This window comes from Rhinopithecus bieti, unplaced genomic scaffold, assembly GCF_001698545.2.
Source record: "Rhinopithecus bieti isolate Rb0 unplaced genomic scaffold, ASM169854v2 scaffold_29831, whole genome shotgun sequence".
NCBI lineage: Eukaryota > Metazoa > Chordata > Mammalia > Primates > Cercopithecidae > Rhinopithecus > Rhinopithecus bieti.
In genome coordinates, this window is record NW_016812831.1 from 56860 (window position 1) to 64985 (window position 8126).

Sequence of the window (8126 nt, forward strand, 5' to 3'; positions counted from 1 at the left end):
AAAAAAAAAAAAAAAAAAAGAAATTCATAAGCTGAAACCTTAAATTGAATGGATCTATATTGGAATTTTAATGATACAATTAAGGTTAAATGTGGTCAGAAGTGTGAGAACCTAATGCAATAGACGTGCTGTCTTTATAAGAAGAGGAAGAAACACCAGAGACCTCTCACTTTTCACGTGCAAGCAGAGAAGAGGCCATGTGGAGACGCAGTGTATTAGAAGGTGCCCCAGTGCAAGCCAGGAAGAAGCCACACCAAGAGCCAACCCTGCCAGCACCTTGATCTTCAACATTCAGACTTCAGAATTGTAAGAAAATCAATATTTGTTGTTTAAGCCACCCACTCCGTGTTGTCTTCTTATGAAGACCCAGACCGACTAATACCACATAACTCTGTTAGCGCTGTCCCCTGGAGGAAGAATCAGCCCCCGGAGGCTGGGCACATCTCTCAGATTTCTACATAAAGTAGGCAAAAAAGAGTAGCTCTGATATAAAATCTTGTCATGTCCCTGTTGGCCAATTTCTGGGCAAAGTGTTTTCAAGAAGCCCTTGGGGCTTTGTCACAAAAGTTGTCTTTTGTCTTTTCTGATGACCTAAGTAATGGACAATGGGTACCAGCTGGATGGAGACAGACCAGTGACCATCTTCTACTGTCTCCTTAACATGCCACAGAAAACCACACCAACATCACTCTATGTCTTCAACTTTCTAAATTTGCACTGAATTTATTGCTAAATGAGGAGCTACATGAGGTCTGAGTTTTGTTCCCTTCTTCCCAGTCTTCCTCAATTACGAAGGGCAGAAGAGACTTACAATGAAATTTGGCTGTCAATGCCCCCAACACCACATCACTTTTTAAGGTCTAGGAACTTTATTTGGGGGGTAGTGAAATACACTTTTGAATGGAAAGCCCTAAAGCACATGCAACAGCTGAAGGAATGGCCACTGTGCACCTGAAGACTGATGAGGCAGATGGTAGGGTCCCTTCCTCCAAGATGTTCCTGGGTGTTTGATGGTTGGACGCCTCATGCGTATGGAAATAAGGACTGGACTGAAGTAGAAACAAGGGCCATACCCATAGGAAAACAAGAAAAAAACAGATGGGCATCTGTGAAGACAGGTAATTAAATTTTTTTCCAAAGTTTTCAGTGTTCTTAGCTAAATATGAATCTTTTCAATGAACTGACAATTAAAAGGAGAATGGAGTTAGAAGTTGAGAGAGAAAAAAAGTCCTGAGAGAGCAGAAAGAAAATTCATACAAAACTGTCACATGGCAGAGGCCAGAATGGAGCTGATTCAGCTATGTCATTATTCTGCAGACCTCGTTGAGACTCTGTTATTTAAGGCAGGTCCAGTGGTGAAGAATTCCTTTAGTTTTTGCTTCTCTCAGAAAGGTCTTATCTGTCCTTTATTTTATAAAATGATTTACATGATAAAGTTTCTTATTTGGCAGACTTTTGTTTGTTTTTCATTCTTTATTCCCCAGCCATTTGAATACAGTCGTGGACCACCTAAGAATGTTTCAGTCAACAATAGACCACATATACGTTTGTGGCCACATAACATTGTAATACCGTATTTTCACTAAAGATGTTCCATATTTAGATGTGTTTAGATAGAGAGATACTTACCACGGTGTTTAAGTTCCCTACAGTGTTCAGTGCAGTAACACACTGCGCAGGTTAGTTGTCTGGAAACACTGTGATATTCCACATAGCCTGTGCATGGTAGGGTATTCCCTGTAGGTTTGTGTAAGTTCACCCTATGATGCTTGCACAATGATGACATTGACTAGAAACACATTTCTCAGAAGTAATCTCTATCACTAAACCATACATCATGGAATATAATTCCTCTCCATTCTAAACTGAAAACCTGCTGCTGAGAAATCTGCTAAATCTGCTCTTTTTCCTTCTGTTTTCAAAAACATTTCCTTTTAACAATGTGGTTTCAAATATCTCTGATTTTTCTCATTTGGTTTACCTTATTTAAAACTTACAGAACTTCTTGAATGTAGATGAGTATTGGCTTTTCCAGATTTAGAAAATTTCCATGCTATTACTTCTTTGAATATTCTTTCCACCTCTCTCTTGCTCTCTCTCTCTGTCTGTCTCTCTCTCTCTCTCTCTCACACACACACACACACACACACACACACCCTCTTCCTTCACTACCCCTTTTGTCTTATCTTTGCATAACTCCTCAATGCATAATTTAGTTTTCACTGTGCTTCCTGACTCGTAAGTCTTTAACTCTTTTTTATTTCTTTCCTTTAAATTTTTCTTCTCTGTCTCAACTATTTCAAATGATCTTTCTTTGAGTTTACTGTTTCTTCTATTACTTGATCTAGTCTGGTCTAAAATCTTCTATTAACATTTTTGGCTGACTTATTGTATTCTTCAGCATCAATATTTTTGTTTAGTCATCTTCTAAATGTTTTATCTCTATTAAAATCCTCACACTGTTCTTGCATGATGCCACTAGCTCATTGAATGTGCTTCTAACATTTACTTTAAATGTTCTGCCAGGTAATCCGTATGCCTCCTTTTCATTGACGTTGGTTTCTGGACCTTTATGTTCTTCTTCTGTTTGGACCATGTTCCCCTGCTTCTTCGTTTTTCTTGACTGTCTTTGTTGCTACCTGTTCCTTACAACAAACGCCACCATACACTCTTTCAAGATGAGGCTCATAGAGATCACCCTCACCAATCAGCCCAGAGACAGTAATTTTGGGTCTCTGAAACCTTCATAGTATTTAGACTTCTGACTGCTCTTAGTGGCCCCAGGTTTTAGAGGATGATAGACTGTGCCAGGACTCACAGGTAGGGGAAGTAGAAATTATTTACTCAGGCAGCCCCTTGAAAAAAGTTGGACCACTGGACACAGTTTTATTTTTGAGGTGTGATTCATCAAAATAATGTTAGTTCAAGCTTCTCTCAACCAGTCATTAAACCTTGAAATTTTATAATTTCTTACTTGGATCTGCGGTTTATTCTTTGAATATTTAGCTAAAATCACAAACTAATTTCAAGCTGCCTATTTGGCAAAACGCTCTGGCTGCAGAAATCTTCCATTTTCTGTGTTATCTCTTTTGCATTTAAATCTAAGTCTGTATTAGTCATGTATCTAGAATGCAGAAAAAATGTCTTATAGTTCTTAATTTGTTTAATTTGATGTGGTTTCCAGAAGATGTGAAAAACTCCTTTATTTATAAAATACCTGATTCCCCATTGGTCAATCATTTCCTCGTTAATTTGCCTGTCTCTTCTCACATGATCTATAATAAGCAAGGAGAAACGAAGACACACCATCGAGAGTTTGCTTAGATATCCCATCAGCTAAATTTCTAAGTGTCAATTACTAATTCTAATTTCATCCATTCTAACATAATTAAGATAAATTCTATAGCAAGGTGCACATACTTTCCCGTTCTAATACGATGTTCATGACAGAAACAAAGCAGTTGTCTTCTCTGCAATGTGGTCACCTGAAGTCTGAGATGAGGAGTCACACAGGTGTTTTTATAATATTTAAGGGTTTGGACAACAATAGTGATAACAATGCTGAACAACACTGGGTCCTAACTGAAAGGTTACAGATAAAGTTACTGCTGCTATTTTATATTAACACCTTATTAGAATGAAGCTCAGAGGAAGAGGCCACATCCTAGGTTACACAGTGAGGAGGAATGGAGCTGTGCTCTGCTCTCCACACTACGCACAAGATCCCAGACGCGAGCCCAGGTTCCACTGACACGTGGCATCTACAGGACAGTTTTCAGGGGATGATGTTAGGGCACCTGCTTCCTGGGGCAGGGCGCTTCCTTCTCTCAATTGTGCACTTGCTCCTTCTGCAGGCTCTAAAGTGAGCACTTGTATTGCCATGATTTCTACATGTTCTTTCCCCAATACGGAAAAATATTTATAAAATTTTCAATTTTTTTTCTCGGATGCACACTGCATTAGCAGAAAGGAATAAATCATGTTTCTTATCCTCCCATACAGTCAAAGATTCCTGAAGACAGAGCTGATGTGATGTACTCATAGGTGGATCTCTGCCTCTCAGAGGTGGCCTTGGTCTTCAAGCTTCAGCAATTCTGGGAAGCCAAGGACACCTCCGTCTCCTCCTCCCTGCTCTGCAGCTCACCTGAGAACAGCTTTCTTACTGGAATGTCTTGTGTTTAAGGAATAAGAGTCACTATTTCAGGTTTGGGGGCCTGAGTGCACCTACTAGATCCAGCCCAGGATTGGAGACACTTTTCAGAACACAACATCACCTGAGACATGACCAGTCACACTGTTTTACTTGCACAATTTCAGCTTCCTCAGAAGAAAATTAAAATTGCTGAGACTTTTTAATAAGCATTGTGCCATGTCCTTTCTCTGTTTTCCTGCCTGTTCATTTATGTGAGACCAGGTGCTCCATCTATGTAATCAGATTAGAATTCTGCCTCCAGTAACACATGAAGAGGACCTTTGGTTGTACTTTCGGGCTTTGCTCCAAAATGTAAAGATTACTACAGTCATCACCTCATTCTTATGTCAAGAGGCATCTGCACAATGTGATCTTCAATACCTTTTAGAATCCATCAGATGAATGAAGTTCCATTTTTTTAATGACCACTCCAAAAACTGGACAGTTGGTCATGTCCAGAATGGCAGTTGACACGTGCTTAACTGGAACCGAAGCTGCAGAAGCCACAGGCTGTTGAAGGCACGTGCATGGTAAGCACTATAGAGGCCTGCAAGACAGATGTGGACTAGGGTGAAATGACAGTTCCAGAGGGCCACACAATCCTCAGCCTTCTGGAATTTTCCTCCAGAAATCTCCAGAATCTAAAAAATACAATCCAAATACATCTCCTATGGGTCAGAATTGGGGAAGTTTAATTACTGAAACACACACCAGGAGGCTTCTCCAAAAGATCCTACAGGGAAGAACTTTTCCAGATGCTTATGCTATGTGAGAGGAAGACAAATCTGCCCATTCCAGATCCCTCCCCGATTCCTCCATTATTATACGAATGAGTAATGTTAGCCAATAGGGTAAGATGTAAGCAAATAGTCCAGGGAAAATGAAACCACAAAAAGGAGTAAAGAAGAAAATTCAGCTTTTCCCCTGGAGACGCCTGGTCAAGGTCACAGCCCAGAAGAGGAAGGTAATCGCCTCTCTAGGTTTCCACTGTAAGAACAGACAGTGCTGACCTGCACTGCACAATTCATTCTAACCAGGATGATGGCTCTGGATTAAAGATGAGAGAGTGGCAATGCACAGACTCAGAGGAGAACATACAGAAACTTAGGAAAAAAAGACAGAGAGTTAGACAAGGACGGTAGAGCAATATGAAGCCTCTGACTTCAAGATTTTTAAAAACAAGGTCTTGGAAACTCCCTCATTCACCTCAGCTTCTTTTATCATGAAGGCTTTTCAAGGTTCTTAGCTGAGACAAAGAAATTAACAACCGGCATGCACTTCCCAAGTCTCCACTTGTATCCTGTTTGCTTTAGATCTCTAGGAGAAGAAAGTCAGATACTGGGCCTAGTGTCAGTGTAGGAGGCACTTTCTACAGGTGAGGCACTAGGAAGAAGGGAAAACGGATGTTATTGGAATATTGGATATGAAGTGTGCTCTCACCTGAAAATATCTACACCTGCTGGAAATCTCAGATGCAACATTCAGCTGCAGGGAACAAGGCACACCCAAATCTCCTGTAAGGTTTTGGATTCATTTTCCACTGATTCGGTGCATCTGGAGCTTAGAGAAGGAGCTCCCTCCTGGGTCATAGAATGCTTGCTTTGGGTCTCCCTGTAGAGTTCATTAGGTTTAGTAAGGCTAATCAATTGTTTCAAGAGATGGGGTCAGCAGCGTATGGTGTCACTGAAGGATTATTCTAAGCCAGGACAAAGCCATTTCATGTTAGGTTAGGGAAGCTGAGGGAAAACGCTTTGTGAGCCCCATGGGAGCTTCTTCACAAGGCAAGGGCTGGGCTGGAGGGGACACTCAGGAGCCACCCAGCTCAGGTTCCAGCCCCGGAGCAGGTGCACAGGAGGCTGGGGACGAGGTTTCCTCTCAGTGCCTGTGTCTTCCTTTGTCAACAACAACAACAACAACAAAACCCTAAGTGTTCAAGAAGTAGTGGATATGCCTTTAAATGTCCTGTTACATCAGAAGCATTCATATAACATAAGGCAACAAGAACTATTTTTCAAAGTAGGTTTCTAGGACTGTAAATATCTTAATAGTGAGGATATAATGGATAGGAATTGTTTTACTAATTGAAAGGACACAGTATTCTGGGAGGCACTATATTCCTACGAATAAAAAATTCAGACTTTAGTGTTAAGTAATGTTGCCTACATTGTGTGAGTGACAGGGTAGTGATGGATCTGACAGTGTGGCAGGTGTACAGACCTAGTGAGTCAGAAATCAATATGGAAAGATGAGGATCTATGGATATGAACTGAAAGGATGTAAACAGTTCATGAAATTCTATTAAATGGAGTAGGAAATAAAACCCAAACTTATCCAAAACACAAATTCCTTTACGATTATTTTGGGAGCAGTGAGTTCATCAGGAACCCCAAACTTCTCTTACATCTTCTGATTCCTATCGTCCGTGAGAAGAGAAAATCAGATCTCACTGTGCATCGCAGGGCAAATCTGTAAATCAAGAGTGTTTCTATTGAAGATCGTGGAGGATCAGGAAGCCAGGCAGGTGCTGGAGACACTGTCTCAGGAGCGCCCAGATGATCTCAGAGGGACCTGCTGGACACTCACATGGGACATCAGCAGTCACTTTCTCAGAGTCACCAGTGAGCTGTACTGATGCCTGATGGGACTAGGATGAGGTCAAGGCACCTTCTCAGTGTCAGGGAGAGTGATGGTTCCAGAAATCATCCAGGTGGTCTCTACGCTAATCAAATATGGGTTCACAGTGAGGAGCATGTCCTCTGGGAGCTTGGTCTTCAGTGAAAGGATGTCTGGACATCGAAAGTTTGTAAATGGAGCACAGCCTGCATTTCCTCAAGGAGGATTAGGGCTTGGAGCATCAGCATCCCACTCTTGTAAGGCTGATGTGTCATTTACCTTTCCTTTCTTATCCTGAATCAGGGTCTTGAGCTATGAAATGCTCTGACTCATGAATATGCAAATAACCTGAGATCCACTGAGGTAAATATGGATATGTCTCAGCCCTGAGAGCATCACCCAGAAACCACATCCAAGTCACATATTTGTTAAATGAATTCCAAGCTAGAGAAGCCCCAGGCAGCGCAGCTAGAGAAGCCCCAGGCATCGCAGCTCCTCATCATGGACTGGATTTGGAGGATCCTCTTTCTGGTGGCAGCAGCGGCAGGTAAGAGGCTGCCAAGTCCCGGTGATGAGGACGGGATTGAGACCAGGTAAGGGGGCTTTCATCAGCTCCTGCGTCCTCTCCACAGGTGCCCATTCCCAGGTCCAGCTGGTGCAGTCTGGGACTGAGGTGAAGAAGCCTGGGGCCTCAGTGAAGGTCTCCTGCAAAGCTTCTGGATACACCTTCATCAGCTACTTTATGCAATGGGTGCGATAGGCCCCTGGACAAGGACTTGAGTGGATGGGATGGGTCTACCTTGGAAATGGTAACACAAACTATGCGCAGAAGTTCCAGGGCTGAGTCACCATCAACAGGGACGTGTCCATGAGCACAGCCTACATGGAGCTGAGCAGCCTGAGATCTGAGGACACGGCCGTGATTTACTGTGCAAGACACACAATGTGAGAACCCATATCCTGAGAATGTCAGAAACCCCAGGGAGGAGGCAGCTGTGCTGGCATGGAGGAGATGACAAAGATTATTAGATTGAAGACTTTCTTAGAAAATGGCGTTAAGTCATTAAAGAAAAGGAAAAATATAAATGTGTAGTTAAAAAATTTTAATTATTTGAGAGATTGTTCACACAGCATTTATTCTGTAAGAGAATTTCAGGGATTCGAGAATGAATCAAATTAACAAATCTGATAAAGAACTTCCTTTGAACAAATCTTTGTAAACATGAATTTCTGAATCAGTGTTGTAAATATTCTACGATACAAACACAAGTTCACATTTTAAGTTTACTTTTATCTCTATTTAAAAAATGCCAAAAAATCT

The 8126-nt window shown here is 41.6% G+C and overlaps 1 pseudogene across 1 annotated transcript in view; it reads left to right on the top strand.

Annotated features, from left to right (window-relative positions):
• The window catches only part of LOC108511996 (putative V-set and immunoglobulin domain-containing-like protein IGHV4OR15-8), an 8814-nt pseudogene extending 1165 nt beyond the window's left edge, over positions 1-7649 (top strand). The window contains exons 3-4 of the transcript XR_001880454.1: positions 7326-7352; positions 7541-7649. The product of XR_001880454.1 is annotated as a putative V-set and immunoglobulin domain-containing-like protein IGHV4OR15-8 (transcript). The remainder of the gene's footprint in view (positions 1-7325; positions 7353-7540) is intronic.
• Positions 7650-8126: the final 477 nt, after the last annotated feature.